Raw genomic sequence first — 7,265 nt, 5'->3', positions numbered from 1 at the left:
TTAGCGGATTGAAGGAGGCTGCGGAAATTCTTGAATGGCCTTGACTTTGGATGGAAGAGGATGGATGCCCGTACGGTCAACGTGGTGGCCGAGGAAGTTGAGCTCCGACTTGCCGAAGTCACACTTGGCTCTGTTGATGATGAGGCCATGTTCAGAGAGACGCTGGAAAAGCTGCCGGAGGTGTTGCATGTGCTGTTCAGCATCGCCGCTGAAGACAAGGAGATAATCGATGTAAGCCATGCAGAAGGGTAGACCTCGAATCAGGGTGTCTGCAAAGCGTTGAAATGTTTGTCCAGAGTTACGGAGGCCGAAGGGTGTAATGATTGTAGTTTTGGGCACGTCAGATAATTCCACAGGGATTTGGTGGTGGGCTTTGGCCAGATCAATTTTAGAGAAAATGGTGGCGCCATACAACGATGCTGTGAAATCCACGATGTGAGGTAGGGGATAACGGGCCGGAACTGTTGCGTTGTTGAGAGCGCGGTAATTGCCACATGGCCGCCAGTCCTCCGGTGATTTCTTCGGTACCATGTGGCGAGGTGATGCTCAGGAGCTAAAGGAGGGTCGGATAATGCCGAGCTCAAGCATGTGCTCGAAATCGTTGCGGGCAATCTGGAACTGGTCTAGAGCAAGGCGCCGAGGTCTAGAGAGTGTGGGCGGGTCAGTGGTTACAGTTTGGTGCGTGATCTGGTGCTTGATGGGCAGTAAGAAGTTGGATGGACGGAGCAGGAACGGCTATTCGTCCAGGAGGGTCTCAAAGGCCAACTGAGGTATGCTGGCCATAGAGGCAAGACAATGGCCGCCACGGTGGCTCAGTGGTTATGGCGCTCTGCTGCTGACCCGAAGGATGCGTGTTCGATCCTGGCCGCTGCGGTCGCATTTCGATGGAGGCGAAATTTCAGAGGCCCGTGTAATGCGCAATATAAGTACACATTAAAGAACCCCAGGTGGTCGAAATTTCCGGAGCCCTTCACTACGAGGTCCCTCATAGCCTGAGTCACTTTGGGACGTTAAACCCCCATAAACCAGTCTTGCAAGACAGTCTGGCATGCTGGTTTACACGGTGAGTCGCTTTGGGACATTAAACCCCCATACAGCAGTCTTGCAAAACAGTCTGGCATGCTGGTTTACACGGTGAGTCGCTTTGGGACGTTAGACCCCCGTAAACCAATCTTGCAAGACAGTCTGGCATGCTGGTTTACACGGTGCCTTCCTACTCAACGGTGAGTGGCCAGAAGAATCTTGGCTTCCATTTTAGCTGAGCTGATGGCATTGACTTTGCATAACGGCTCTTTTTGGATGCTATAAGGTCCGCTTTGTCTGGCCTGTCATATGCAGCCGCCATGTGGTGAGGAGTGGCTTGTCGCTTTTGCTGAAAACTTTCTCTGTATAAGGTTTTTGAGCGCTCCACAGTGTCTTGCAGCAGTGCGTCAACATAGCCTGTGTGAAAAGAAAGAAGCAGTGTTACCTTAGCATATATCTCTCGGAGCTGTCTATAGTACTGCATATTATTATTTAGCAAGCATGCATTTGGTTGGCTTGTTCACATTTTGTTTGTTGCTGATTGTACTCTTATTCCCTGAATAGTGCCTGTGGATGCACTAGGGCTTAGTATTGGAAAGTACTGAACTCTGTGTGCATCAGCATATTTGCACTAACTCGTGATCAGTTTTCATAGCTGGGTTTACGTACTGTAGCTTGGCTCCTCCTTCACTTCACTCACAGTGAAGTGGCCTCTCCTCGCCTTCGAAGTTTTCACTTTCCAGTGTTCCTCGCCAGCTTGGGTGACAGCTTGTGCTCGTGAAGCACTTTCATTAAATGCAACACGGCAAGACGAGTCCTGAAAATTAAAAAGACAGTGTAAGATTTCTTTCCTGGCTGCTGTTTGTTGCTTACATTTCTTGCATTCCCTCCTCTGAAAAAGCAATCGACTTTAGAGCAAATCTGTTCAGCACACTGTGCAACGACTCCAAAGAGTACGTCTGCATCTTCGGGGAAATTTGACGTACGTCCCGGAGCAGCAGTGGGCTGTCCACGATTTTGTGCAGCTCCAGGAATGCTTCTGATGCTAGAAATGGATTGCGGTAATAGGTTATGAATTATCACATTTTAATACCTTATATTATCACTATTAAAATGGGTATACAGTTGTGCCTTGTTAATATGGACACTTTGGTTTCTGAATAAAATTGTCCATTAAGCCAGTCATCCATAATAACAAATCTTGAAGCAAAAAAATGTGCTACGATTAAGGTCTGCTTTTGTGCATACTGGCGGCTGGCGAAGTTGAAATTAGACTTCATTGTGGGAATTGTGGGAGCTACAAGCCCATTATTGTGGTCGCCGTTGTGCTTGAAAATAATGTGGCGCAGCTTGAAGCGCCTGCAGGTCTATATGTTTGATGGCATCTTATGGCTGAATGACCTAACTGCTATTGTGACTGTTCACATCTCTCAAACCACTGCTGCATGTCAGCACTGATTTGGCTGGCAGCTGCTGAGCGTGGCTTTCTACATAGTACAAGCTACTGTGGGAGTTTTCAACAGTCCCTCCTGCAAGCTGGAAAATTGAGGCCCTTCGATAGGATAGCTCTGCACTGCAAAGCATTAACCACAAAACAAAAGGGCCAGCTCTCAGCCATTTGCACTTTTCACTGCATTCCTCTGTTATCCTGCACGAAAAATGCTGAAATTGAAACACTTGGGTGTGGCAGTAGAAATTTTGGTCTCTTCCGTCCTAAATTCAAAAACACATGGGCCATAATGGATACTGTGCACTTTCCCATGTCCATTGCCTGCACAGCGGGTTTCCGCATTAACAAGGCCTGAATACCAACACTGTCAAGTGTGGTCTCCAGAAATATTGTCTATAATTTGTGTAGTCCATATTAATGGGGGTCATATTAACGGGGCACAACATAAGCATTGTATATAGCATTTCAGGTGCTACATACTTTGTTTCAGCAATTTCTTGTTCTCAAGCGGTTCATGTAGACAACGCTTGTAAGGGCCATCGTGTCCGTCATGCGTGTTGCAGATGTGGTTCAGCAGGCTTCTCCACATACTAACAACAAGCTCTTCATCACCTTTTGCTGCTCCAGGTACCCAGTAAAGATGGTTGATAATTAACTGGATCCATGCTGTCAGAACTGCATGCTTACGGCTGGCAGCAAGCAGCTTCTTCTTGAGACCTACATTGAATGAGGAAAGAAATGTCACAAACAGGCCTATCAAGGTGGAGAGAAAATATGGTTCCTTGCCTTTTGCAACATGCCAGACGTCGAACCAGTGCTTGATGTCTGGCCGGCTAATCCTGCAGTACCGCCTGATGGCAGGGTGGCGGTCTAAGAAAAAAAATTAAGTTTAGCGACTGGGCTCGGTGAAAATGTTAAGAGCACAGTTAAATACTGAGCACTTCGTGATAATGGTGTCAAAGTCTCATTAAAAACATTCATATCAGAGTGGAGAATTGGGCCAGTTAATACATATTGAGAAGAATGAAACTAACAGAAAAGACACACAGTAAGAAACTCCTTTCCTTACTGCGTTTGTGTTGTTTCCGCTGGTTTTATTCTTGATAGTGTGTCCTATCTGGGACAAAAGTAACTGATCTCCACTTCAAATTCCGCACCGCAAGTTCACTGGTCTTGATACTAGGAGTGCGTCAGGTGATGCCCGCATGCAGTGATACACAGTTCGGAACTTGGAGGAAGCTCAGTTGCTTTTGTCTCCGATAGTACCAACTAGCCGTCCTCTCCATGTACTGTAACCTGTAACCATGTAACGTTCTTCATATACAACCTTCCAAAAATGAAGGCACCACATGCATAAGTGCCATCGCCATCATAATGTGCAAAGCTAGTGTAAAACAAGCGTCTTCCTGTGCTCCTTACTGTGTCTATGTCCTTTCCACTGGTTTTATTCATGCCATCATTGTGGCCAGTAATCTGGTTTTGGTATTTTAGCACTTAGTGGTGTCATGGAAAATTGCAACCAACAAGTTGTTAGTACTGTTAATGTTGCTAGAATAAAGATAGCAATGAGTGAATTTATTATATGTAATGACTGTAGGCAACAATGCAGCACTGTGCATTCGCATCATCTTATGTGATATCTGACATGCATCCAAGTGCAAGATCAAGAAACGCTACCTGTAGTCAGTGAACAAAAGCTTATGCCCATATCTTCCACTGCAGCCAAGCACTTAATCAGCCCTTGCTTCTCCATTGACTCACTGTTTGGTACCTCTGGCGACTGCACAAGTAAACAGTAAGCGTATTATAAAAATGGTGCGAAAATAATTATTCCAGGTGCTCCAGGCTTACCTCACCAACTTGAACTTGTGCAGTGTGCAATATGGCTCCAGTCTGCACAGCCAGTACGCTATATGTCATATATTTCGCACTGTAACCTGGCGAGTCACACCGGCCATCTCCTGCCAGGTCTACTTGCATGCCCACTAGGCCACTGACAAGTTGCGCTTGCTTTTGCTGAAAAAGCTGCAAAGAAGAACATGTACAGTTTAGATAATACAATACAAAGCTCACGGTGATGTATTTGCAGTAATGCGCATTAGCACAAGGCATCCTTCCTTCTTGTGTTTCAGTGTTTTTTGAAATACTTCATTAACTTTAATTTTTTTGTCAGCACATTTACTTAACAAGATAACAAAGTGAAAAAATGCTGATGACATCATTACTAGCACATGCAGTTGGTCTCTAAAAACATAACCCAAGACAACATAAGTGCCGAGTTAGTGGCATTGCACTGCAGGCACTGGTGCAGTACATATGTTGCTTTGCGCTGTAGTTATCCAGTTTTCATTATGACCGCATGCGCCATCAAGCTTTAGGCATGAATGATGCATACACATACATTCAGAGTATTAGAGAATCATTATTGGCAAACCTCATTTATAGCAGGAAGCAAGTATGCCCGTTGGTAGTTATAGTATGTCCTCTCTGTGATGCCTTGCACCCCGATGGATTGCAGGTGCCAAACTGTTGAAGCCACCACCGAACCAGAAAACAAGATGCCTGCAGCCAGGAGGATCTTGTTTGCTGCCTTGCCTGCAACCAGTGGTTGGCTTCTCCAGAGGAAATTGTGCTGCAGTGGGCAATTCCCCTTAACAGTGAGAAGGCTGCCCACCGTGCTCATGTCTATAGTCCTTGTTTTTCCGCACACTATGCAGGTGTCAAGCAGCTGTCGCAGGCAACATTCAAACACAAGGAACTTTTGTTCCTTGTGAAGGGGAACATCGGCGAGCGACTGGCCTGCTTCTTCTTGGTGGTCACTGGAAATGAAGGGCAGTGACCTCAGCGGTCAGTGCTGTGTGATTTTTAATGTTTTCTACCAATAAGTGATAGCAGTAAATGTTCAGCTCATGATGTGTTGGTTGTAAAAAGGTGTGTTAAATAAAGCTGCTATCAAAGTACACAGTACCAATGCAGTATTTTTTTTCTTTCTATCTGCGGGAAAGGAAAACGGCAAATAACTGTAAACTATGTGCGAGTAATTTTTTTTCCAAAACCGAATCGAACATTCTTACTAACATTCTCAACTTCTGCAGATATTTGCTCTAAATGAAACAGCTAATTGCTTGATGCTGTAACTTAAGAAGTTTCAGCTGTAGCTACGAATATACTACCAATATACTACGAATACATTACGAATATACTATGAATATGCTACCCCCACATCTCGGTAGATGAGAGGGGCATGAGGTGCATATGAGCCATAGCCTGTGAGATTGGGCATCAAATCAGGCTTTGCCAAGCAAATCGGAGTATTGCCACATCACCCGATATTCCAAGCCAAGTGTGAGAATTACGAATGCTACCACACAAATGAAGTGCATTGCACTGTAGATCCTGTCTTTGAAGAAAGCTAGAAAGCACCTTACTCAAACTTTGTGGTATTATTCGTGTAGCTGCATAGAATTATTCTAAAACTCAAGAACGCAGTTGATTAGGTTGAAACAACTGAGCATCTACTGTACGATTCACTTGACAAAATAAAACATTTTGAATACTCGCACGCCCCTACTGGACATATATTCCATGTATCATCCGGCTAGTTTTGATAAGTCTGTCCATCTACAGTTGCAGTGGAATGCACAATTTCTTGGCTGTCTGCAGCTGAGGCTTTAAATTTTAAGCAATGAGATACATTGAAAACTAATGCTATCAATACCTGCAGAAGCTGTTGTCAGATGACAACACATAACTGGGGTCCTTATCTGCAGTTGGGTGCTCCTCACTGTCATCTTCAGTGCAGTGGGACTGGTCCACTTCCATTGGTATTGGTGTGGAGCCACGAAGAGGCTGAAAGATTGCTGGCACAGGTGGCAGCAGATCAGGTACCGCTGCAGCTGAATGTGCTGTCTCAACTGCATTGGTCTCAACTACTTGGTCAGCCTGTATTCCAGCTTCTCTGGTGGCAGGCTTCTCCGTTTGCACGTTTGCAGCAACCAGAGTTTTCAGCCCAAGGCACACCTGTGCGGCTAAAAAAATTACTTATATTTGCAATGGTTGGCAGGGTTTACATCCACTTTTGGCTGTCAGCAGTTACTAGCTTTTAATTTTAAGTTGTATTTATAACTGCTAACTACCACATTTAGGAATACTACCTCGGTTTTCTCATAGATCACTTACCAATTGACTGGTGTTCCCATGTCGTCTGCGTTGCCACAGTTTTCCTGCTGACACCTGAAGGGCACGCTTGCAATGGTTCCTAGGGAAGGGTATTTTTACCAATACTAAAGTTTACATGAATTATTTTGCATGCTTTTAGTGTTGCATACTCCAGGCATGAAGTGTACATTAGAAAAATTGCAATAAGGAAGAGCTGTGAACCACTGAAAAGAAATTACACAAATCTACTGAAAACAGATTATACTGGTGTGGTTATAAAATATGCACACATAAAATATTGATTTCTTTCTCATTCCCAGGTTTATTAATGACCATTGAGACCAAACACAATGACTCTGAATTCAATGGCACATGAACATGGCAAGCAAAAGACGGGCACAGTGAGGAACAACAGACTGTGCTGTTGCATGAACCAATCGAGCAAGTGCCTATTCTGTTGAACCTGACGTCTGTATGTCACATACTCTTAGCATATGTTAATAAGTTTCCTCTTGATGTGCCAGTGCAAACCATATGCCTTGCATCATCCATGAGGCAAAATGAACTTCTTTAAAGCACTGCTGTTTTAACATCTCCAGGAATATTCGCACTTCTCTAGGCAGAGCCACAGCAT

The 7,265-nt window shown here is 44.6% G+C and overlaps 1 pseudogene; it reads right to left on the bottom strand.

Annotated features, from left to right (window-relative positions):
• LOC149356728 (uncharacterized) lies at positions 1-6,295 on the bottom strand (annotated as a pseudogene).
• Between the last annotated feature and the right edge of the window lie 970 nt (positions 6,296-7,265).

The sequence above is a fragment of the Amblyomma mixtum genome, chromosome 3 (genome assembly GCF_055824585.1).
Source record: "Amblyomma mixtum isolate Tamu chromosome 3, ASM5582458v1, whole genome shotgun sequence".
NCBI classification, from domain to species: domain Eukaryota; kingdom Metazoa; phylum Arthropoda; class Arachnida; order Ixodida; family Ixodidae; genus Amblyomma; species Amblyomma mixtum.
The sequence above is the reverse complement of the archived record's forward strand: the minus strand, read 5'-3'. Positions and strand labels throughout refer to the sequence as shown.